Consider the following 25,916-nt stretch of genomic DNA (forward strand, 5'->3'; position numbering starts at 1 on the left):
TGTGCTGCTCTGGTTTCACCAGAAGCAGCTTAGTCATGCTGGTTACATGACCCGGAAGCTGTACGCCGGCTCCCTCGGCCAGTAAAGCGAGATGAGCGCCACAACCCCAGAGTGGTCCACGACTGGACCTAATGGTCAGGAGTCCCTTTACCTTTAATATGTTTCTTACTCCAGATTTGACAGTAAAATTTGAAGTTCTTTTCCTTTAATACACATATTTTCAGCCTACCCTAAATAAACAGTGTGTCTACTTCCCCATTTAAATTGATAAAAATACTCCTGGGAATACCCAAGTTAATCTACCCAAGTCAAACCTCATGGACAGGATGAACCAAAATGGACAGATCCTTCCATGCTGATCTCCGTCAACAGACTTCCTTCCTGACCATGGACATCTCTATCTGCCCATGGAGGGCAAGTTCCTTGGCATTCACCCCACACCCCCAGTTTAGCACTGCTTCTTTAAAACATTTCTTAAGTGTAATAATATGTTCATACAGTGCAATTAGGTGAGGGTAGAGGCAGATAGACCAGTGGCTTCCTCTCTCTTTTTGCAGTGATCCATTGCACTCATCAACTGAAGTGTTGCCATTTTTATATGGTAATGTTGTGTGGCTAATTGATCTGCAAATATTTATATACCTCATATTCTGTCATTACATTAAAGTACAGTTTCAATCAGTACAGTTTCAACATACAATGAAGGGATTTGCAAAGCTGCAAAAACAGGGTTTCTGGTTGTCTGGAGAGAGCCTGGTGAGAACACCTCCCAGCCCCTTGGCAATTTAGGAGATTTTGTATCAGACGTGGGATATCATTTTCCGCCTGAGGGCAGCATTCCATCATGGGCAGTCTTCCAGGGGCCACATGGCCAGCGGCGGGAGGGGCCAGAGGCAAAGTGGGTGGAGCAAGAGATAGGACTTCTACTTTTTGTACTGTAGGCTACCTTCTACCTATGCAAAGGCAGATGTTTCCATTCAGATTATGCATACCCTCCAACATTCTGTATGAAAATAGGGACATTTTATTTGCATTAGAATAGAATGTCCCTATTTCCATGAGGAAACACGTGCGTGCACATCTCTCCATCCACGAAAGCAAGATGAAAGCAAGATGAAGGGCAGATTCCTGCTAGACCAAAGCCCTTGAAGAAGGTGCAGAAGGAGCAGGACCAGTGAGGGATGTGACCTGGAGAGGGGACATTCCTAGGGAGAGTCCCGAGGGCCTTAGTTGCCCACCAGGCCTGTAGTTCCCCACTCCTGGTTTACAAGAGGTGCCTGCATAGGCTCTGATGAATGTGTGGAGGTTGCTGGTAGGTAGGCCTGTCTCCATGATCCCGCTGCCCATGTGGATGGAGCTATGGATTTCTGTTTGTGGGCCAGAACTGCTTGTACAAGCACCATTGGAATTCCTTCCCTGCCTGTCTCCCAGGCTGTTTCATGCTCACGCAGTGGCCTTAATTCATGTGCAGAAACATGGCACATTGCCCCGATGAATCATTTAAAATGCATCTATATTTGTTGCAAAACGATACTTTACTGGTTCCTGCACCCTACCTCCTTTCCTAGACTCTTTCCTTTATTTTGTTTCTTCTTTAAAACTGTCCGTACGTTTGGAAGCTGAACTTTACAATATGAGGATGATTGCAAAATCGTGATTAACCAGTCCTTGCTTTGAGTCAGTTTCCCCCTATTTCACAAAAGGCTTCCAAGAATAGTCTGCAGAAAACTCACTTTGCAAATTGCAGGGCAGATTTTTAGAGGGCAGTTTTAAAAGAATAAAGTCCTAAGGGTTTTATCTATATTTATGTTTCTTGTTCAAGCAAACTCTTATGTAAATGGTACAATTTGCCAACAACAAGCAGAGGAGCATTCTTAAAGAAGAGATTGCCTCTACATTTTGGGAGGTTTAGCATCAATTATTACCCCATACAATCGTCTAATGTATAGTTGGGAACAACAAACACATTAGTCTGAAGCATCAGCTGCAGTTTATAGATATTTAAGGCTTAAAAATACATAGCCCCTTTTGTTTTGATGTGAAAATTGCCTTAAATTGAAAAACACTGCCCTTAGTGATGGCTTGAAAAAATGGAGATAGCTTTTATGTACTTTTATTTTTTTATAGCCATTAATGTTGCAGTAAATCTTCTATTATTGTATACAGTTGAGATTATTCTTCATTCTTTTGCCTTTGGACAGGAAAGAAATTACTGGATTCCATCAGTGTTATTGGCAATCCCCATATTCTGACATCTGTTCCTTTCTAAACATTTTACCAACCTTGATGAAATGCAGTTTAGTGTTCAAAGCTGACTTGAAGGAAAAATTGGATGATAAAAAAATAACATTGATTAAACACCAGAAGTCATTTACCAATGACTATCAATATTTTGATGGCTGGAATAGTCTATTCCAGAAAACCTAGACATTCTACAGAAATTTTAATCATATTTAATCTTCAAATTTAGCTGAAGAATTGACTTCTTTTTTTCTTTTTCAAAGGACAGAGACAGAAGATGGATTCTGGTCAATTTTAATTAAACATCTTTGACTTTTGCACATCAGGAATATTTTGGACATGTTTTGGATATGTTGTAAATTGTATGACAGCAGGATTGGTTTGATCTAGGCTTTCAATCCTGATGCCCGTTTAGAGCAGGGGAAATTTTATACACTTGGATTTTAGGATTTCCTCCAGCACTTATTTTTTAAAGCATGTCCCAAGTAAGTTAGAATTGCAATCTGATGGAAACCACATCCTGTAACCTGAAACCTGTAACCTGAAAGCCCTGCCCTGTAGTCTTAGGGATGTTTAAGCAGGCTGTACTTCTTCACTAGAGAAGGAAAGGCACTCTGTGCATCCTCAGAAACTCAATTCTCTTCTCACATCCCAGCTCTGTGGTTTTGTAGATTAATCTTAGCAACTCAAGTTTAGCCTTGGACCACTCCACCCTTCTGGCATGTCACCAGTTGTTGTAATGGAAAATGGTGTGTTACGAATGGAAGATTCAACATTAAATGTTAAAAAGTTCCTTTTCTTTCATGTCTATGGCAGCTGACTTTATGTGTCTGCCCTGGCAATCTTTCCTCGTTTGTGTCTTGACATATGTGTCCTACTCATCTCTGTTGTTACTTAGATTCTTGAGCAAGCCAGCCATAAACCCATACTTTCCAAGGCAGGATTAGCAGCTCGTGTTTCAGTCTCAACAACATATTTCCTTTTTACTCTATGCTTGTGCACTGTATATGAATAGTGCAAAATTGGTTACTGCAAGTATATAAGTATGACAGCAACCATATGACTACTTCCAGGTTTCTAGTGGCTGTCCCCTGCCCCCCAACTGTGCATAAGGAATATAAGTAGAAAAAAAAAGAATGTTCAAGGTACTATGAGGAATATTCAGTTATGTTGTTCCATCAGTGCAAGGAGTTTTGATTGTGCAATGCAATTTGCTCCCTCTCTCCCTCCATGCCCTGTAAATCTGTTGTGGGAGGTCCCCCAACACTCTGGAGTAGATTTGAAAATTATGCAGGGCATGCACAGAGAGAGTAGGGTGGAAGGGTCTGTTCCTCAAACTTGGGGGAAACATTTCATCCACCCTATGGGTGGGTGAGTGGGGTCACCCACCTGTCAATCATCTGACATCATGATGATGGAGGTGGGCAGCTCTGCCTAGCTGTCCAGGCCAAATTGAACCCCCTAATGGGCCAAGATTGACCATGGACCAAAGGTTTCCAATTCCTGAACAAGTGCAGCAGATTCAAGTGTAAATGCTTTATCTAAGATTCAAGTGTCCTTCATGTTCTGAGTGGAGCTCTTTGCCAGTAAGCAGAATCTCTACTGTTATTTTCCGGTCATAACTTCAGGCTGCAGGGGACATGAATAAACAGGCTAGGCAAGAGTAGGGTACTCTTGCAACAGAGATTGTTGTTAGGAAATGACAGTGGGAAGTAATTTGAGGATTGGTACAGCTTGTATGGCATGCAGGCAATCCACTGAGAATGAGTGTCACAAAGAATTACTGGAGTAACATCAAGCCTATATTCTGAGTCCCTTCATTGAGTGCCATTTTGCTTTTGTAGCCAAAATTGTAAGAGTCATGCACAAGCGGTGAGGCACCAACAGACCTGGGAATGGAATGCGGACTGATAGTTGAGAGGAAAAGCCTGAAACTGGCTTAAGGAGGGGGCATGGAACAGTGTAGCTGGAAATGAAGGATGCAGGAAGAGATCCAAGTAGATGTTAAAAGAGTAGCTGGTACTATCTCATAGCCTCACTAGGACATCTCCTGGTTTATGCTATTTTTAGATGTCCCCAGAAACAGAAGCGAGAACCACCCACTGAAGTCAATGGACAAATCAACAGTTCATATCCCAACCACCCAACCCAGCCATCCATTAAGGGTGGGCTGGAATCTGCTTTGCATGCAGAAGGTCCCAGGTTCAATCTCCAATGACTTCTTCAGGTAGCGCTGGGAGAGGCTCCCTGCCTGAACCTTGGAGAGTTGATGCCAGTCATTGTAGACAATATCAAACTGGATATTGACTCAGTATAAGGCAGCATCCTTCCTGGAGTGGAATGCTATCCTGATCAGAAGCACTTCACACACATGTTTTGTTTTATGGGCCCACTTGAATCCCCTTAATACTTGTTTGTGTATCTAGGGCTCCTCCAGATATCCCTTTTATTGTTAATTTATGCTCATTCAACTATCATGGTTGAAGATTGTTCTTATGTTGCTCTTGGGGTGGTTACACGCAATCCCACTTCCATTGCTGTTTGTGCCCTTTAACAGTTGGGATAGTCACACTGTTTCACTTCTAATCAGTGCATATCCAGTAACTTCCTACTGAAATCCCAATTCTTATTATTTTTTAATCACAAATGTTCTAGTTTATTTTTGGCCCCACTTTTGTCCCTCTGTAACCTCTCTGAATACCAATAGTGTGTAGGATTGGGGGCACCACCGAGGAACAGACTAAAGCAGAATAAATTAATCACCAGTGTACTATGCCTGAAGAATGCAACTGTAAATGAAACACCAGTCTGGATGGCCCCCAGTCTTTGTATTTGTTCTGGTTCCCCACACATCACTTGTGTATTGTGCAAAGAAAGCCCAGAAACTTGATCTGCAGTGGAAGCCTCCTGAATTAATTGGGAGTTTTCTAAATTTACCACTTGCCACATGCTTGAGAATGAGAACTATCTTTCCCGTGCAACATCTGGGGTGTTGATGAAGCTAATATGCTCCAGAAGTTATAAGCTGGCTGCATCATACAGCATTAGTTTTGAGCTACTGAATTAAATTGGCTTCTTTCGTTGATGAGGGCATTTTCCATCTAATTAGAGAAATTTGGTTAATATTTGATTGTTTGTAGGGCATTTCCTTCTTGAAGAATAGAAAACCTTTCAGTGCAACCTCTAAATGTATTTTTTAACCCAGGCTTGAAAAAATGTGTTTTTTTAATGGTGAGAACGATTAATTGGTCCAACACACATGTTTTGCATCTGAGGGTTCACACGCCTCCTTGTGATGCAAGCTCCAAAGCACACCATATGTGTATTTGGGTGTGAAAACACATGCCATGCCACTCTGCTTTTTTGCCAATGTGTTTTCCATAGTTTCATATTTGTCCTGCTCAATCACACCATTGAAACTTTTGGTTTTGTACACAGTGATAGGTTCAAGTGTGACCCCCCACCTACTCTACATTGTAGTGCTCCTGTTTATAGCCCATATTTCCTTTAAAATTCAACTGGTAAGAAACATGTCTTAGATTTGCATCAGATTCTTGTTCAAAAGAAAATCCCACAGTGACCAAAAGTATTTAATTGAGCATAGAATGGCAGATTATTGTTTTGTAAATGCTTATTTTAATGTATGTATGTGTATGTTTTTTTGCTTAAAATATTGTAAGTCGTTTTGAGTTGCCATGGCAAAAAAGGAACTAATAAATTTAATAAATAATAGTAATGAGTTAGGTTTAGATTTCAGCATAGGATGTAAAATAGTCGGGGGGGGGGAGGGGTATATCCGCACTGCAAACTTGTATCGTTTTTAGATGACTGCCTGGAATTGCAATCCTTCCAAGCTCACGGGAAAGTTGTCCAAGGTTGTTAAGGGCAAGCCAAATTCCCATGTCCCACTTATACTCCTCACTTGCAGCCTGTATCAACACCGTAGTGTTGCTCTTTGGGTGCTCTGCATTCCTCATCAAACCACAAATTATACATGACACTCAGTTGCATGTAGTTTGTCTCCGACATTGTGTTTTATTGCAAAATGCAGCCATGAAAGGCTCTAGAGTGGAATGGGGAGATGGGAAGGATTTTAGTAGCTTTTCCACTAAGAACATTCCCCCAACTGCTTTTCTTTGCTGCGGATGGGGAAAAGAGAGTTTGGGGGCTATTTTTTTTTTTTTTTAGTAGAAAATCCATCCGAGGGGAAGGGCCAATGGACAATGGTAGAGCTTTGAATGCAGAAGGTCCCATTTCAATCCCTGGCATCTCAAAGTAGGGCTGGGATTCCTTCCTGTCTGAAACACCAGGGAGCTGCTGCCAGCCAGTGTGGTCAGTACTAAGCCAGGCAAATGGGACCAAGTGTCTGATCCTCTATATGGCAAATTCCTATGTTCCTAAAAAGATACTCTTCCTAGTTTCCCACCTCAAATGTCATCCCTCACAATTGTACTTGCTAGCAAAATAAAACATTGGAGAAAATTTGCACACAGTTTGGGTCACAGATATGTTTTCATTCCAACCTGTTCCCAAGGTGGGGAGGATGTCAGCTGTGGGTGTTTTAAAACATGGCATCAAGAAGTCTATTTCAACCTTTCTTGCATCTATGGTGTTCCATATGAAGGAAGGAAGGAAAGAAAGTCAAACTTGTCTCACAGAGAAGGAAAGCAGTCCATATTCTCCATAATCTTGGAGAGAAAAATCAACTTTAGATTAATAGGGCAAATCATCCTTCCCACAACGTATTCTGCGCTGGAGCAGAAAAGAAAAATGGCTTTGTAGATTAAATTAAGCACTCAAAAGGGTTAAGTTAAATTTTACTTTTGCAAAGCAAGAACAGAGTAATGCTTCTGACGTTTAAGGTTTTGGTGGATCTTGGCTCTTGGAACTACAAAGTTGATTTAAAGCAACAACAACAAAACCTCGGATTGTAAACTTCATGGTGCAAACCAGGTCTCCAGGAGGAAGGGTGAATGTAAATTGAATCATTATTAATAGCATCAATTATTAACGATAAGAACAACAAGAGCAACATGTGGAATAGTGGTCTGATAGTTCTTTTACAACAACAGAAACAAGTTCAACAGAAACAAAACCAGCAGAGTACATTTCAGTTGTGATGTTGCATACAATAAACACACAACGGGCAATCTACAGTGTTTTTAGTTTGTTTTAAATCAAATCAGGAGACATGAGGGCTCAGAGGGTCAGATCCTATGCCCTTAGTAGATGTGAACTCAGGCTTTATGGCATCATATTAAAAATGGTGTGTGTGTGTGTTGAGGTGTTCACGTCATTTGATATAACTTTAAATCTTAAGTTCGCTACACTGCATCTGATAGTGATGGTCTTGGTGGATAGGTCCTCAGAAAGCTGGTATCTGAGGGTGGGGTCATAGAAGTTGTGTCCTTAGGGGGAACTGTGCCCATTTGAAGCTTTCAAATATATATTCTGAAGGGACTGTTGGACTACATTTGTGTTAAATATGTCATTTGGGTCATAACATTCATCTTCTCTGGACCATGAAGAAGCCTGTGGGCCAGCTCAATTGATGAGTGAATAGATTGCCCCCTTTGTAGGCTACCAGCAACTAATTGTATAATAACTTTTTGCTTAGTGCTGTTATGATTAGTTGATCAGCATTTCATATGGGAATTGGGCTGTGCCCCATGGCAATGTTTTCCATTTTTCACTTATGATTTTTTTTCCTCCCCCCACATAAGTCTTCAATTTTGAACCTTGAATTGAATACACATGGAAACTGACTTTGCATGGAAAAGATCAGTGACAAAAATTGCATGACGTTTCCATACCATAATTATTCCCTGAATCAGTCTTGGGAGTCTTTGGGAGTTCTGGAAAAACCTGCAATAAAGCTGTTTGTGTTTATACCTAGAGTATTTACGGCTTAATTCCATCTCTCTCTCTTTTTTATGTACAGACAAATTGTTTCCAAAAGAGGGGATTTTGCGTAACTTTTTACATTACTGCCTTTGTCTTTGTAGCCAGGGCAGGCTCTTGAAACTCAAACCTTTTAAAAGCAACAGGATTAAGCTGAAAACTAGGTTTTGTTTCGTTTTGTTTTAAAGACCATGTTCAAAGCATTCAACATTTGCAGTGGTTCTATTCTATTGACAGTACTTAACATTCCCATTTTTTTCTCTTGAAGTAGGGTACTCCCCTTAAGTGATTTAATGCATTGTGTACTATAGATAGTGTTTAAGGCACAGAAACTGTTAACCCTCTTGCAAAGAGCTGAAGCTAAATAGTAATTCACATATTCAGTGGAGTAAACTCAAAAGTCCCATCATCCCCTAGAGATGATGGGAGTTGTAGTTCAATGCCATCTGGGGGCCTAAAGCTAAAGAGCACTGCTGAAACATCTTACTAAATGCAAGGGGATAGTTAGTACAGTGGTACCTCGGGTTACATACGCTTCGGGTAACAGACTCTGCTAATCCAGAAATAGTGCTTCAGGTTAAGAACTTTGCTTCAGGATAAGAACAGAAATCGTGCTCCAGCGGCGCGGCGGGAGCGGGAGGCCCCAGTAGCTGAAGTGGTGCTTCAGGTTAAGAACGGACCTCTGTAACGAATTAAGTACTTAACTCGAGGTACCACTGTACTTCACAACAATGATGCAAAGGGAAGAGGAACTATAGTACCTTGATCTACTGAACTGACTACATCTACTTAACTTACTGAAAGGACTGTGCAAACTTTACAGTACTGAAGTACTCTGCTGTTGAAGGCAATGTTGAAATAAACTATTAGCATTCTATTCAAACAGAAAGGTACAAGGGTGTTTGAATAATATAAGTCCATGTCAGAGCTTGTTCCATCTTTAATGGTTCATATCTGATCACATTTTTATTTCTAAGTATCAGACTTGTGGGGTCTCCACACAGACACTTCACATCGCTTTACAAATCACTCGGACTCATGCCATTCAAAAACCTTGTGCTCGTATTTCTGCGTCAGTTAAAATTCCCTGTGTTGTGGTTCCTCAAGAAACGAGAGGCTTTCCCTATAATTCAAACAGTCCTATTTATGCTTGCGCTTGGGGAGAATTGCTACTGAATCTAACCTGTGCCCTCCAACAGTGTTCCAAGACTGTACCACCAGCAAATCCGAGCTTAATAAATTAATAAAGACAGGCAGTTAGAGTAGAAGCAGAGCTGACCTCCTCCACAGCATGGGCACCCCAGATGTTTCCGATAACTAAGTGTGCCGCGCTGTGAGAACACATGTGTGCAATATATAGAATTAAAACAATGGGAACCAAAATGGAAAGGGGGGGGGGACTCAGTGCTTTCCAACCCACCCATGAGAAGACAGGCTTTTTATTTATTTTTTAAGAGCAGCTGAACATGATTGTGTTTCATGTACATAAAATAATAATAATTTAATTAAGGTACAAATTAATAAGTGGTAAAATATGCCATCATATCATCAGGTACTGGAGCCCCAAGTGCTCACAATTTGTGTCTTTCTGGGCCAGTTACAATTGTGTTTTCATTTTGCCCAGTCCCCACAATTCCAAGAAGCCAGACCACATGCCAACTCAGTACAAGCGTATAATGTGGAAGTTGGTCTTTTAGAAGCTCAAATTGGATTGCCGCCAACTCCTTTGGCTGGACTGTTCCATGTCAATTTCTTCAGTAAGACTGGTGTCTAATCCAGAATATTCTGATTGCAGCCTATGTGTTCTGAGGTTGGGGGGCTACCTTGGCTATTCCTTGACTGAGGATTGTGTGGATGCAGGGAATGTGTACATGTTTCGTTAAAAGCAGCCAATGCTGTTTAAACAAAATGAGGCTTATTTCCTGATATCAACAGCAGCTGGGGGTGGGAAATTCTGTTGGGACCATGGCAGAGGAGAGAGGGTTGAATTCTCTGTTTTGACCCCTTGTATTGTTCATGCAGCTGAGGCTTATCTGTGACAATCCTTGACTGGATTCTCTCAGTTTCTCATTTCCCCCCACTTTTAAGTTCTGTTCTCCACATTTCCACATCACTTTTCTTTTCTCTTTTTTAAAGGTTCTCATGGAAATTTATCTGCATTCCAATGTAAATTTCTCCCAGTATACACATTTTTGTATGTAATTTTGCCAAATAGACCCATTTTTGCAGAGCAGCTTGCCATAATATAATGCATTTCTGCATATTGTTTTTAATTACTAAATGCATTTTTATGCACACTTTAACCTTGTATATGCATCTTGGTACATGCTGCTTGACTGACGAATTCCCTTGCAAAATTCAGAGAAGTGCACATTTTGAAGGGTGGCTGTATTCTGGTTCTTGAATGGTTTCAGAAAGTACAGATTAGGTAGGTTTGCCTTTAAAAGTGAATTGGATTGAATTTCTCTCCCATCTGTATCTGTTACATAACAAAACATGTGTGTGCTAATTGCTTTCACACAACATTGTTTGACCCATTGACTTAAGGCAAACAGGAAGATGATGTATGGTTGGAATTCTTTGTTTATCTAGACAGAGGTTGTTATCACAGAGTACCAACCTTGGGATAACAAAATTGAAACAATTGAATTTTGACTGTGCAGAGACAAGTGTTTAATTTTTAATTTTTATCTTCAGTCTACTAGGGATGTCAGTTCCCAGTTGAGGATTGCTATTGGTGAAGCAACATTTTATTGCAGTCTGGGGTTACAGCTTGTAGGGGTTTTATGAAGCCAGTGACTATGGGATAACTTTTCAAGGCCAATGTGCACCCCCCACCCTGAGAACTCCCAAGCAATACTGTACTTTAAATTCTTTAAATCTAAACTCTCAAAGGAGAGAAAACTGGTTGCATTGTGCAGTAACAGAGCAGTCCTGTTCATCCTTAGTAGGCTACCTGCGTGTAATTCTGAAGATCAGAGGAGAGTCCTTACTGAGCAAGGATAGAAACAATCGGCTTATATCGAGTATTTTTACTTCATAGGAATGCGGTTCTGCTTGCTGAAAATCTATCCTTTGCATGGAGTCAGGCATAATCCTATGCCTACTTTGCCCTTGCAGTAAAAATATGCTTAATAGCAATTTCAGAAGAAGAGAGGGGGGGAAAGAATCTATTTAAAGCTGGTTGAACAGAATATCTACTCATAGATGGAAACTGTAAGTGAATAATGTTAATGGAGCTCTGTTTTTGTAAAATGCAAGGGACAACTAATAGAATCTAGCTACTTTAAAAGTAGATGATTGAATTACATTTAAGAGACTACCTAATTTATGACCTTTAAAAATAGTTTTTAGAGCTGTCCGCTTGAGGAGGATTGTAAAGCCTATGGTCCCATCATCCAAAATTTTTTTAGTAGTCTCTTCTCATAGTCTGCATTCCACCCAGTGCACCCTTTGTGTTATTACTTTATATTGATGTAACATTAGCATTCCTTATGCTAAAGCCAGTGTTATTCCAGAGGCATACTCCTTTTCTTTTTTAACGTAGGAACCAAGGGGTGAAGCAGGGGAGTTAAGAGAGTGGAGGTAGTTGCCTATTCTTGAAACAAATATTCTAACATATTAGATAGCCAGATACAATATGTTATCTGGCTATCTAATATGGCATCTACCAAGTGAAATATGTGGGATCCCCAGTGCTAATCTTAGAAGTTCTGTGCATAAGGACAAGAAGTTCCAATTACAGCCCTTAATGTCATTTTAATGCTATTTTTTAAAATGTAATTATAACTCCAATTGCGTTTGAGATTTGAAGCTGACAATAGTGATACAGAAAGGAACACTGCAAAAAATAGCTTCGCTCAAACTTTATTAGCGATTAAAGAAAGAGGAGTACCCAGCCAGATTTATGCCTAATTATTTGCAACCGAAATAGGAAGCCTTTGTTTTCTGGGTGTACAGCTTGCAGAACTTTGTTTGTCTCTGTCCTGCGGCCATTTAGCTGGTGTCATTTCAAAAAGTGGGGGGGGGGGTTTGTTCATCACTTTGAGCTTACGGTTTTCCTAGGCTTTTTCATTTGTAATAACTACATTTTGTTCTCAACCCAATGACTTTGGACACATGTGACACGATAGATAGATTTTGGTTATTGGAATAAGGAGATTAGGTTCTTCAAAGTTTGCTATCCTTGGGGTTTGGCTCCTATTGCATGTCTCTGAGTTTCGATGACTTGGAGGAGGAATTCTCCATTCTTGCCAGTTTAGGGTGCAGTGGCTATCATGGGCTAATACAAGAACTTGTTTTTGATTCCAACCAAGTGTGTCCCTAAATAGCTAAACCATTATGAACTTGCTAAGGGATTCCCAAACTGTGGTCTGTGAATGAGTTTCATGCAGGTAGTCTGCACCAGGACCTTTCAAATGTTCAAAGAGGCCCAAGCCACTTCCAAGTCTTGAGGCCCTTACCCATAATAAAAGCTTTAAAATGATGAGACATAAGTAATTGAAAGCTGCTCCCTTGCTTGCCCCAAGCTCAGAGCAAGAAATAAAAATGATAGGCATGTGTTCTAGTCTGAAAACTAAATGCCCAGATCAAATGAGATAACTTTGCACAGTGGAAAGGGCTCAGATCCTCAAACATTTAGGTTGCAATTGGGACCCCACTTTGCTGGGAATTAGCCACACTGAATTCAATAGAACTTTCCCCAAAGAGGACATGGTTAGGCTTACACCATAAATTGCTGTGCAAATGGCATTTTTAAAGCATGGCTTGTGGAGACAGGGCTATTTAAAAAGGAGAATTAAAGGACAATTCTACTACCTAGTGGTATGGGATTATGATTTCCATGCATAGCACACACTGCTGTAACACACCTGTACACTTTCCTTGTGGGCATATACATGCTGTCTTGATTAAAGCCACATTCCATGACATTTAGAAGCCTACGCAGAGTGGGAGAACATCCCCAGAACTGGGACTTTGGCAGCACTAATGCAGAGGAGTGTTATAGTCAAGCTTCACACCAGAGGCGTCTTGAAAGAGGCCAACAAAGCTTTGTGAGAGATATTTTTAAAAAAAGAAAAGAGAAGAAGCCACAGAATCACAAATCCAGCACAATGAGCCTCAGCTCACATCCTTCTTAGTACACAAACAAGCCACTTTGTTATTGATTGATTTCTTGTATTTATATCCTACTGGTGGTGCATATGGTTTTCCCCCTCCTCGCTTAATCCCCACAATGACCCTGTGGGGTAGTTTAGTTTGAGAGACAGTGGCCAGTTTCCAAGGTCACCCATGTCCAAGTAGGGATTTGAACCATGGCCTTTTCCAGGTCCTAGTCTTCTTTTGCACTATTAATTAAGGTGCAGAAGCTTCATTCTCCATATTATGATGTAGAGGAATCAGCTATTTAGAGTAGTGCTGAAATACTTTAAATGTTGCTTTTCTTCATTTGGTGACATATCTCCAAGCAGATCACAGGGATGTCATTCCACAGTCGTTTGCAGATTTTCTCCAGTGAATACTTCTTGATTTTGTTGAAATGTTACAATTCATTGTGCTATGATTGGCTGTGTGAATGGCGTGGAGCTGTGTTCCGATTGGATGTGTTGCGTCGCTATCCAATGATTGTGCAAAGAGCAAGTTGAATGACAACGTGAGTATACAATTCAAATTTTCTGCTGTGTCGGTCAGTTAGTCATCCAATTAGGGGTACAAACAATAGCACATAGCTCTTAGAAGTAACCAACACAGCACAAATTCTCAATTGTATATTCATATTCACACACACACATTTTGATCCGTTCTGTCAAGTGTTGCTGCTGCTGTTGTTTTGTTCCTTGACTGGATGGCTCATATAATTAACTAAGATTGTGAACTGCAGATTGCAATGCAACACACAGTTTGAAATTTGCTCTCAGCAAATCTTCAAGAATGTGACCTTAAAATCTATTATGCAAAAGGAAAGCTCGTGTACTACACAAATTAGTAAAAGGTACTTTGGCAGTTCATGAAATAGGTTCTGGAATGGCCACAAACAATATTTTGGGGGGCAACATTGAAATAATGTAAACTGACTTTAGTAGAGGTAATGTGGCAAAACTTCTCATGGTGTGTTTGATCCTGCATTTTCCGCATTAGCAGTGACGGGTGTGGGTGTGAATAATATTTAATCAATTGCAAATGTAAAGCAGGGCCATTTTTGCCTTTTAAATAATTCTAGGATGGCATCCCAGTATATCAGTAGTGGATAATATTTCTAACCCAGGCTCCATCTACACTATACTTATTTAAAGCAGTATCATGCCACTTTAAACAGTAATCCCAAATAATCCCAGGAGCCATAATCTGTTAAAGATGCTGTGAGTTGTTAGGAAAGTTCCCTTCTTCTCTCACAGAGGTACAATTCCTAGAGTTCTCTAACAGCTGTCAGCAACCTTAACCAACTACACTTCCCAGGATTCTTTGAGGGAAGCCGTGCCTGTTTAAAGTGGCACAATACTGCTTTAAATGTATTTTGTGGAGGGGGTCCTAATGCTTCCTATTCAGCTGTTTTGACTGGCTTGTGCAGGTTGCAGATGTTTTCACAAAATGGTGGGGGAAAGCTACAACTAGTAGGTGTTTGGGACTGCAGATAGTTGCAGGGTGGGACTGTCATAGCCCACCCCCACCCCCTGGCCTTATGTTGTACAGACCTGATGGCGATGGACCAAAACAAGGATCCGAGGCAAATGTTTCTTTTGTTGTGCACAGTGTTCATTGTCATAAAAAGCCCTAGTTTCATTTGAAAGTATGGAAAGTCATATCATATGATCAGAAAACAGTTACCATCACAGTGGACCTGTTATCAGGTTCTTAAGTGAGCAACAGTTGCCGCCTCTGTTTTTATGGCTTATTCTACTTCATTAATTTCCTGTTTTCACAGATGGGAAAACTGAGGCAGAGTGATTAAGCAACCTGCTTTAAGTTCTTGTCTGAACCAGGATTTTCATAGATCACATCTTTCCTCCTGATCATGTGTACAGACTACTAAGACCACAACTTTCTATATGTTCCAGGTAAGACAATATTGCACTGTGTTTCACTAGTGTAGTCTGATGTGTTCTTAGCCTATTAGGTTGATGGGGGCCCACATTAATTCTGAGTTTGGAAAAGTGTAAATAGAAATAAATATTTCCATAAGTACAATGATTCCTCTGCTTGGTTAAAAGAGAACAAAACAAGCTTTCTTATGCAGATGCTGCCTTTTAAAAGACTGCAAACAGGAAAAAATGTGATCCATGAAAGCAGTACCCTTCTTCTTCCTCTTGGAAGACAAAAAAATAATTTTGAGGCCAGATAGGTCTTATGACATAAGAAGATTCTACCACATAAACTCTTCTTTTGGTACACAATGGATGCACATTTTGTGGTACATGAAATCTGGAGGAAACCCTGTGAAAACCACTCCATTATTATGAGCTTGATATTGAAACAAACTAGTCCCCACTTCCAAGTAAGTTGCAGAGAGGAGCATCTGGAAATGAAATGGCACACATTAAGTAAGATGTAGGGTGGGTGTGAGAGAGAATGAGAGTGTCTGATACATGAATTGCTTACATTGGAGGCAGTGGAAGTCCTGGTTTTAATGAAAAGTCATCATGGTACAGTTTTGAAGGCATAAGCAAGCACATGGATATACTTGCTAGATTGATGAGCTCTATATGTTTACAGTGATGTACCTGTATATTTTAATCAGTCAGTCTATTGAATACATGGAGGGGGAGCAGACTTCTGCACACAATTCTCTTTCCAAATCCAGTGTAACATATGAAAAGGGTTTTAGAGATTACATAGACTGTGTTCATATCCCATAGGGAAGTACAAACAATGCCTTTCCATGCACAAATGAAATGGTACCTGCTCCCACCTCCTTGCTCCTCGCAGCACCTTTCAGCTCATGCTAAACCTAACCATGGTTCCTGACTTAGTGATAGGTTCATGCCAGAGATCATAGTGTATTTTGCCCCATAAAACCAGTGTCAGTGAATCAAGAACAAACCTTGGCTATATTTTGTGGTTTGTTGGGAGCAAAGCAAACCACAAACCCATTTCAGATGTCATGTTAAGCTGGGGATCATGTTTGTTTTCCTCTCGGCATGAGCCATCAGGATCCAGGAAGAGTGGGGAGAATTGAAATGGATGCTATGGATGCTCACTCCTGCATGGCTAGCCATTGTTTATGTCCGGACACGGCCATTATCTTATGGGGTAGGGAGAATGCTTCTTTTCCATAATTCACTCTGACCTTCTTCAAAGTTAGTGAAGAGGCCCTAAGTTAATGTGACTACTTTGGAACTGAGAAGTATGGCTCAAGTATCCTCATGTCTCCACTGCCAGGAGACCCGGAGGCAAACCAACAGGCTTTTAAAGGGCCATGAGGAACCCCATTGGTCCCTTGCATCACCTGACTCCTGTTGGTGTTGTAGCTTTTTGACCACCTGCAGTGGGGCAACAGAGAACTGCTCAGCAATGCTCTCAACTGACAGATGGCAGCGGTGCAGAAAGTCAGGTGGCTGGGTCCAGCTTCTAGAGTCCCAGGTTTGAAATTGGATTTCCTTATAGCCCTACAGTTGCAACATACTTGCTTGGCAAACCAGTCCTAAATGTTTGCACTGGCATAGTAGCCTGCCATGCTGAGTAATGTTGCTGAAACAGTGTCATGGTCTGTGATTCTGCACAGGCACAGCAGCCAGTCCCTTCCAACCTATGGATTTATTCCCTAGCACAGCAAGCCTTAGGATCGGGCCATTAGATAATCAATTTCTCTGCCTGAAACTATTTAAGCATCACATTTGCTTCTAACAACTCCCTGTAGAAAAGTTTAATACGCTATGTGGATTCCCTTAGTCTTTGGGATCAGTGGAAAACTCCTCAGGATTTCTATATTAATATTCCCTTCGACTCAAATAAGGGCTTTCAAAGTGAGCCTGGGAGTTGTTACTACCCTCCCCTCCCCTCCCCATCTTCAGTTTACTGTCTATTTTTAACCCTGTACATACAGCACAAAGTAGTTTTGTTTTGGTTATGGCAACACAGGTATACTGCCACAAAGGAGCTGACCACAATTACTTAAATGACATCTTTGTGCAAAGGCTTATCCTTTCAACAGACAACCTGAAACTATTAAAATGTAATATATGCTGGGTTCTACCCTTAATTCCTTCTGAGCTGTATCAGGGTGACACAAGAGAAAAGGGGAGAAAGGCAGAAAGATATATCTAAATTTGTCTGGCAGGGCAAGAAGCCCAGAATAAAATTTAAGATATTAACGGACTCAAAGGAAAGAGGGGGGTTTGCCCTGCCAGACTTTAAATTGTACTATGAAGCGGCAGCTTTCTGCTGGCTAAAAGAATGGCTGCTTCTTGAAAACACAGACATTTTGGATCTGGAAGGATTTAACAATATTTTTGGGTGGCATGCATATTTGTGGTATGACAAGGTTAAAGCGCATAAAAGTTTTAAAAATCATATTGTCAGAAAAGCACTATTGAATGTCTGGGTTAGATACAAGGACTTGCTGGAAAATAAGACTCCAAGATGGTTATCACCAATGGAAGCTAAGGCAGTTAAAAAGCTAAATATGGAGTCGAAATGGCCAAGATCTTGGGAAATCTTGGAAAAGGAAGGGGACAAACTGAGATTGCAGAGTTTCGAAAAATTAAAAGGGAAGGTGAGAGATTGGTTACATTATCACCAAATAAATGAAATGTTTAAACTAGACAGAAAAACAGGCTTTCAGGTGGAAAAATCAAAATTAGAGACTGAACTGTTAGAATCCAGTACTAAGAATTTGTCAAAAATGTATAATCTGCTGCTGAAATGGAACACACAAGATGAAATGGTTAAATCAACTATGATTAAATGGGCTCAGGACATTGGTCATAACATTATGTTTGCTGACTGGGAAAAGTTGTGGACCACCGGGCTGAAGTTTACGGCGTGTAACGCCTTAAGGGAAAATATAATGAAAATGATTTATAGGTGGTACATAACCCCAGCCAAGCTTGCAAAAATTTACCATTTGCCTGATAATAAATGTTGGAAATGTAAAGAAAAGGAAGGTACTTTTTTTCACCTCTGGTGGACGTGCCCGAAGATTAAGGCATTCTGGGAAATGATTTACAATGAACTGAAAAAGGTATTTAAATATACTTTCACCAAGAAACCAGAGGCCTTTCTCTTGGGTATTGTCGGCCAGGGGGTGTTAAAGACAGATACAACCTTTTTTATGTATGCTACAACAGCAGCTAGAATACTCATTGCAAAGTACTGGAAGACACAGGATCTACCCACACTGGAAGAATGGCAGATGAAGGTGATGGACTATATGAATTTGGCGGAGATGACGAGCAGAATCCGAGACCAGGGAAGAGAAGCGGCGGAAGAAGAATGGAAAAAGTTTAAGGAGTATTTAAAGAAACATTATAAAATTGGTGACAGTTAGAATGATGTTGGATTAAAATAAATGGTTACTATCAGTAAGGGTTATGATAAAGAGAATAAAGGTGAATATTATAAATTTATAATAAAATAAGGTAAGATTTCGCTGAATAACTGTAAGAATTTGGAATACAGAAACGGGAAGTAAGGGGAGGTCGAGGAAGTAAGGTTTACAAATTGGGTTATGAAATGGTACTTGTTTTTATGTTTTATTATTGTCTGATGTTTGTTTATGTATGTTTTGTTTTTGTTATATTAAAAATTGTTCAATAAAAATATTATTAAAAAAAAAAAAAAGAGAAAAGGGGAGAAAAACTCAAGCATTAAAGTCCTCCTCTTTGTTTTCTCTCTCTCTGTGACCCCAGCAATCTCTTTAGCAAGCCATGGTTCAGTAAACTGGCACACAGCAGCAGTTCTGCAGTGGAAAAATCATAAACCAGATGGAAGCTTAACATTTTTGTTTAGTTTTTAAGAGCAGTTTTTATAACATCGCTTAACATCATTCTGATGCATCATACTGTTTACACTTAAGAGTTTGTAGCTAAGATGTTTACACTACAGAGAATGTTTTAAGATATTTTATAGTTATGATATTTAGATAATTGGCAAGAAAAAAGATAGTTTGTTGAGATTACAGTGATGTTGGTAACCGTGAAGTAACTTATGAGACTCAATAAATATGTCCAGTTTGGTGGAAAGTACAAACTAAGTTAAAACAAAACAACACAAGAGAGAATGTCTTTTTAGTGAAATCATTTCCTTTTCTTAATCAAAAGATGACAACCACAGCTTTAGAACTCCCATCTGTAACACACCACTCCACATATCTGTGAATCTACTGTGGGTATACATACAAAATGGTACAATTAAATCAGTTGTTAAAATGTTTTTTTAAAAAAATAAAAAAATCTTGTGTGAATTGTGTGCAACAGTGGACAAAGTTCACGCTCTGTGGAATACCTAGTGATCAAAAGTCAGCCCTGTTTAACTTCTGCTTAAGGTCTTCATTTTCATATGAATGCAGCTCTGATGTTTTAATGAAGAATGTGTTTCTTCGAAGCATCTGGTCTTTGGAACATTTTTTTCTAAAAGACGTATTAATCAAAAACAATAACTTCTTTTAACTTTTGCAAAGTGCTCTAAAAGAATGAAATAATCTGTGTGTGGGCTTCAAATGTTGGGAATGCAAACATTTCACAATAAACATGTGTAAATGAAAGTACTTGGCCAGATATGCTGAAAGATAGTACATGTTGGGTTAATTAATGCATACTCTATTAAAATAAACCTTGCTTTCAAGATCTGACCAATAAAAATCATTAGTATATTTGGATCAGATGTGCTGATGGATTATTTTTACGTATATGTTAAACTTTTGCAGAAAGGATTGTCCTTGAAAAACCTAAAACCAGATTTGAAATTAAAGTCAAAACCTTCCATTATTTCTCTGTCCTCTTTGTGTTTTCAATATAGCAATATGATGAATTATTCCAGTTTTATCTGCTCTACCTGCAATTGATTTACTATTGATAGCCTTAAATTTATCATTTTAAATGTGCAAATCACAGTTATGCAGCCGGTGAGTTGTATAGTTTCAAAGACATTGTTCTCCTCCAGAATGTAGTATCTGATTCTAACTATAATCAAATTACTCTACCGCTTTATTTTTAATCAAAAAAGTGTTTATCTTTCCTGATCTTGAATTGGAACCATTTTAGCGGTAATCTAATGTTTTTTAAAAAAGGAAAAAATGTAGCATGCTGGTTGTGAAATCGTCCATGTAACCAAGCATTTATTTTATTTACACACATTTTTCTTGCTGCCGTCTAATTCATCTCGTTTTAACTGATCTGTGTAAAAATGGGGAGCTTGGTTTGCGCAACTTGCTGTGCCTGCACCATCACCCAGAACGAGCTGAAAGTCACAAAGTGTTCAAACAAAGGCATCAGAATCTAAGGCCAGTGTAATTTGTCCCAACAGCAATGACAAGGCGTATTGCTTTCAAGAGCAGTTTACTCAGATGAGTAAAACTGCAGGCAGCTGGAGTACAGATTTGATTTGTACTTGACCTGTCCTTTAAAAACAAGCTCCCTCTTACATTCTTAAAGTGGCAGCAAAAAGAAGCTTATTTGACGCAAGGAAGAGAACATGACCCGGTGGGTTGGTTTTGGGAGGGACGTGAGAAATAGACTTCAGGGGTTGGGAGAACAAAGAGTGAATAAATAAGATAATTATCATAGCCCTGGTCACACAGATTCTCAATTGGTAATCCCAACTGCTCAAGCAATCCAAGAAGAGTTTCTGTCATAAAGGCACCTAGTCTCCTTTAAAACTTTCTGCTTTGTAGCCCCTGTTAGAAGCTGTATAAGCTCGTTTTGGATATCTTTTCCTAGGAAGTGAGCCATTGTTTCTTGATCTGCGCAAATGTTCATTCATTATATGGTCGAAAAGGGCTAGATATTTTACAAACTGAAAAACGAATCCATTGCTAGCATTGTACAACTTTTGAGTTGTAACACAGAATGCCAAGTTTTGCATGCCAAGAACTCTGAGCAAAGCAATCAAGCATTCCAAGATTTGTCACTAATATTGTTCTTCTTGCCTAATTTTCTGCTGGTTAATACCATCAATTGTTTTTCCTTTAGATAAGCACAATTCAAGTTTCTCCCCAAATCTGATAGTTTTCTAAATGGTCAGTATTCCTCTCCTGTGAAGACAGCATTGCTCCAATGTTCTTCCACTCCTTTGAACCTGTTTCTTGTAGTGTTGATGCAGCTTTTAGTTGTTGTTGAACAACTAGCAGCAAAAAAACAAAACAAAGAAAACCCAACCCACATATTTTGAGCTTGAATATATCAACCATTGATGACACATTTCTTCACCTCTCCACTTATGAACCAACCTGGACCCTGCAATCATCATCTGAAGTGCTTCCTCATTTGCCTCCTCCACAAGAGGTCCAGAAGGTGGCAATATGAGAATGGGTCTTTTCTGTGTTGGTTCGCTGGGCACCTTCATTACATATCTTTAGGCACCAGGTGAAAACCATTTTTCTGTAACTAGGTCAGTTGATTTACATTCTATGGCCTTTTAAATGCATTTGGGGGGGACTATTTTTTTTGTTTTATTACGTGTTTTATGTTCTCATTTTATATTTTTACGTTGTGAACTACCCTGTGATCTTTGGATGAAGGGTAGTATGCAAATTTAATAAGTAATGATAATCATATACAGGAGAAAGTCTTTTAGTTTTTTTAGTCTTTGGGAAAATCATGTGAGACAACTTGCTGTGGTCCATGTTGTATTATAAAAGTAAAGGGACCCCTGACTGTTAAGTCCAGTTGTGGACAACTCTGGGGTTGTGGCGCTCATCTCACTTTACTGGCCGAGGGAGCTGGCGTTTGCCCATAGACAGCTTGCGGGTGATGTGGCCAGCATGACTAAGCCGCTTCTGGTGAACCAGAGCAGCGCATGGAAACGCAGTTGTATTATAAGATGTCACAATTTGTCACTGTGATAGTTAGGCCAGCTAGCAGGGTAATTCAAGTCAGGCACAGAACCATCCTTGTTTGCAGACTGCAGTAATCTCACTTTTCTTGGCATCCTCTTTTTCATCTGTGTGTTTTTCAGAAACATCTTGGCTTTGTGAAACTTTTGTCTTAGCTTTTATATCATATACAGTAGGAGTGCCGCATTCAGCTTCTTCAGTGCTAGTTTCAACAACAGTATAGTCATATTCATGCTCTTCTGTTGCTTTCTGTGTAAAAAGGTATTTCAGGAAGAACCCTTCTTGCTTCGCTTGCTCCTTTGCTTTTTTTGCTTTTCGTTTGCAGTATTGAACTCCAGATGGTCATATTTTTTTTATCAGCCACAGCTCACCACTAAAATGAATACATTTTCTACATAAGATTAAGATGCGGCTATAAGATTTAAAATAAAGTGCATTTTCACTTTTTATGTATATTACATAACCTCCAATCTCACTCCAGTCTCACTCTTACATAAAAAAATTCTAATATATGAATTACTTCAAAAATGATAATTTTTTCAAAATATAAAATAAAAGCGAAATATTATCAGAAATGTATAAGATACAATGAAAAATAATCTGTATAAAACTGTGTCCCTCCAAGGTCAGTACTGCGTCCCTCTGAGATTTGCACGCTAGGCAGCTTCATAATAGTCCCTATAGACCAGTATCATTGAGCCTTACTAGCTGTGACTCTTTCAGCTCTCATGCTTAGCCCCTTTGCTTCAGATATTATGTCTGGAGATACCAAGGGTGGAAACCAGTCTGCCTTTTGTCTGCACAACAATTAGCTCTTTTCTCTTTTCTCCCATAGTCATAGGATATGAAGAACTTAATAAAATAAAATCGGATCCTGTCATTTGTCCTAAATATTTAAATATGCAATTATTGCATTCACTGGCAAATCCCTCATAAACATCCTCAAATAAAAGATTAAGTCTTACATAAAATGATTTGCAAAAGAATGGACAGTGGGAACACTCCATGCCATGGGGTTATAGGATGTAGACTATGTACTGCCAGTGCTTAGGTAAAACTGGTATTTCTTGTTCAGATGTGGGTTTTTTTTAAATAATACTGATGATGTTGTTGATGATGATTAAGCAGAATAAAAAACAAGAGGTTGGACACTTTACATATTAATTTTTCTTGCCACAACAAGCCTTGAGCTTACTTTGGTCACCAGCTTTATTATGTGTTTAAAGGTGAACTATAGGCTGCTTGTAGGAGAAGGAAATTTAAAGAACTCATAAATCTAGGGAGTTAACTCAACATATTTAAATTCAGAGATGAGCAATTATTTAATCTTTCTCCTCTACCTGAGCTGTTATCACTGGTCCATAGTATTCTGATCCGTACCCCCAATTACCTTCTGTGAAAACAGTGACCTGAAAATGTCCCAAGACAAATGCTCATCTGTGGCTGAAGCAACTGTAATTCCTTGTAGACAGGGATAATAAACTGGAGCCAACTGCTTTTGAAACAAATCTTGGGTATTCCTGGTCATGCAAACAAGCCATTTTGTTTCAGGACTATTCAGATGGTAATGGGAATCAAGAAGCTAATATAGTTGAAAAAGGAATTTGGCTAAGCATAAAGATCCATGATTATAGAGTAGCTGAATTTTTTGTTGTCATTTATGTTGTTGCTTTTTTAAAAAAATGAACAGTAGGATATTCTGGTGTGAGAGAATAAGTTTGAGGACAATGGCACCTTTGTGTCTCAGAAAGTGAACAATGAATTGCCTTTCTTTCGACAATGAGACATTTCAAACTTATATGAACAATTCTTTTGCCCTCCCCAAATAAAAAAAAGATGGCAAAAAGAACTTTCCCCTTAGCTTATGATCAAATTTTAACCATCATATTGGAAGCTTATTTGAAAACCAATAACAAACACACTTCTTCCATTTTGTTTGTGTGTGCTGCTTGTTTTAATAAAAAAATGTGGTGATGTAAACACCATCACTACAGATTTTTGGTTTTCCTGTAATGAGTATCTTATGCTGCTGGATTTTGAGGATTTATTAGTAGCTTTATATTTAAAACCACAGAGGCCACAATCCACAGCCCACTTTTTCTAGAACGGAACCTTTGATTTCAGTGGACTCCTCCAAAGTAAGTGGGATGCTGTTTTCAGCTGGAGTGCGAAGAGGGAAAAATGGAAAGGAGAGCAGGACCAATAAGGAAATATGTAAATAATGGGTGGAAAGCCACATATTTTATTAAACACTTCTAATGAAAATACCTCCAGATTCAGCATGGTGTGGGAATAATGAACTCAGCAAGCGTTAGTAGTCAAAATAGCCCTAAATTTAGAATCCCGAGGGAGCCTAAAAAACAGCCTCTCGTGAAAAGTACAGCATGGCATTATGGAGATTGGTATTATATAGACTAAATCCTACCCAGTTTTAACTAGCAACCTAGATAGCACAGTTTGTCTGTTTTACTTATATCCTTCTCTCCTTTGAAAAAGCTCAGGGTGACTTAGAGAGGCTTCCAGCGGGTTCTGCTCCAGGAACTGGTCAAGACCAAGCACACCCCAGTTTCACGCTTGCTGTAGGGTTATGTCCCTGTTCCCTCAGTTTCCCTGGATCTTGCTAGCCAAGTAATATGGAAAGCACCAGAGTAAAATGAAGATTCTGGTACTGCTCTATTTTCATTTATTCATTTTTATTTATTGACTCACCTTGTCTTAAAAGTCTTGAGATAGACTTTCCAATGTGTCCCCCCACCCCTTGAAGGCATACAATCAGAAGCTTCTACATGTTACATTTTTGGACAGTGTTCTCAATACACGCTTTCAGATTTACCTAAGAGTCCCTACCATCATGTTATACAATGGCGTGCCATTTTAGAAAAAAGCAGAGTGAGTACTTTTAGCCAAGTTTGAAGATGACAGAACTGTTATATGGCATGTACAAAGAGCAGTATGACCATCTCCAAGGTAGGCAGTTGACCAGTTATCTGGTCTTGAGAACCACCCACCCACCGATCTTCTCTTGCCAGGATTCAGACTCTAATACCACCAATGAGTCCAGGCACCAGTCCAGGGTTTTTACAGCTACTCTTGATTCAGATGTCACAGAAAAACAGTGTTGGATAATATTGGTGTACTAATGATGCCTCACCCCTGACCACTCCTAATGGCTTCATATATATGTTGAATATCATTTGGGATAGGATGGCACTCTGCAGCACAAATTACAGGTGGCTGAGAAATAATCACCTAATGCTGTCCTCTGAAACTGACCCTGGAGCTAGGACTGGAACCACTATAAAGGAGTGCACCCCCGTCCCATCTCACAGAGCTAGTTGAGTAGCATAGTATGGTCAATGTCATCCAAAGCTGCTTCAAGATCCAGTGGGAATAACAGGGTTGTCCTTCTCTCAATAAAAGTCATCCATCCATAGCTAGAACTAAACCTTGATTGGAATGGGTCAAGATAGCAAGAGTGATGGTCCAAAATATCTGGAGGATTGGGAAGGTTGGTGTTGAGAGAAAAATGGCTGCTTACTCTTTTGGTTTCCATCTTCAGTGTTGTTCCACGCCCCCCCCCCAACACCATTTTTAAAATGCCAGAGGTAGGAAAGGGACCTGGTTTTGAAATGTCAAATTTGGCAAGTGATTAAAGCCATAAAAGTAACTAATGATCCTCCTGTGGGAACTAAACAACAGTAAGAATGGGTAAGATATTTAGGTCTGAAAAGTGTCCACTGTATGTGAGCAATAAGTATCGGTTGTTTTTCCTTTAAAGCACTGCATT

General features: G+C 39.5%; 1 protein-coding gene across 5 annotated transcripts in view; it reads left to right on the top strand.

Moving 5' to 3' along the window:
- ZNF536 (zinc finger protein 536) overlaps positions 1 to 25,916 on the top strand; it is a 443,894-nt gene that overhangs the window by 110,780 nt on the left and 307,198 nt on the right. For 4 of the 5 annotated variants that reach the window (XM_053400278.1, XM_053400282.1, XM_053400280.1 and 1 more), the window contains exon 3: positions 15,065 to 15,197. The exons of the other annotated variant lie outside the window; for it this stretch is intronic. The gene's annotated coding sequence lies outside the window, so the exon portion shown is untranslated. The remainder of the gene's footprint in view (positions 1 to 15,064; positions 15,198 to 25,916) is intronic. 5 annotated transcript variants of the gene reach the window in all.

The sequence above is a fragment of the Podarcis raffonei genome, chromosome 8 (assembly GCF_027172205.1).
Source record: "Podarcis raffonei isolate rPodRaf1 chromosome 8, rPodRaf1.pri, whole genome shotgun sequence".
NCBI lineage: Eukaryota > Metazoa > Chordata > Lepidosauria > Squamata > Lacertidae > Podarcis > Podarcis raffonei.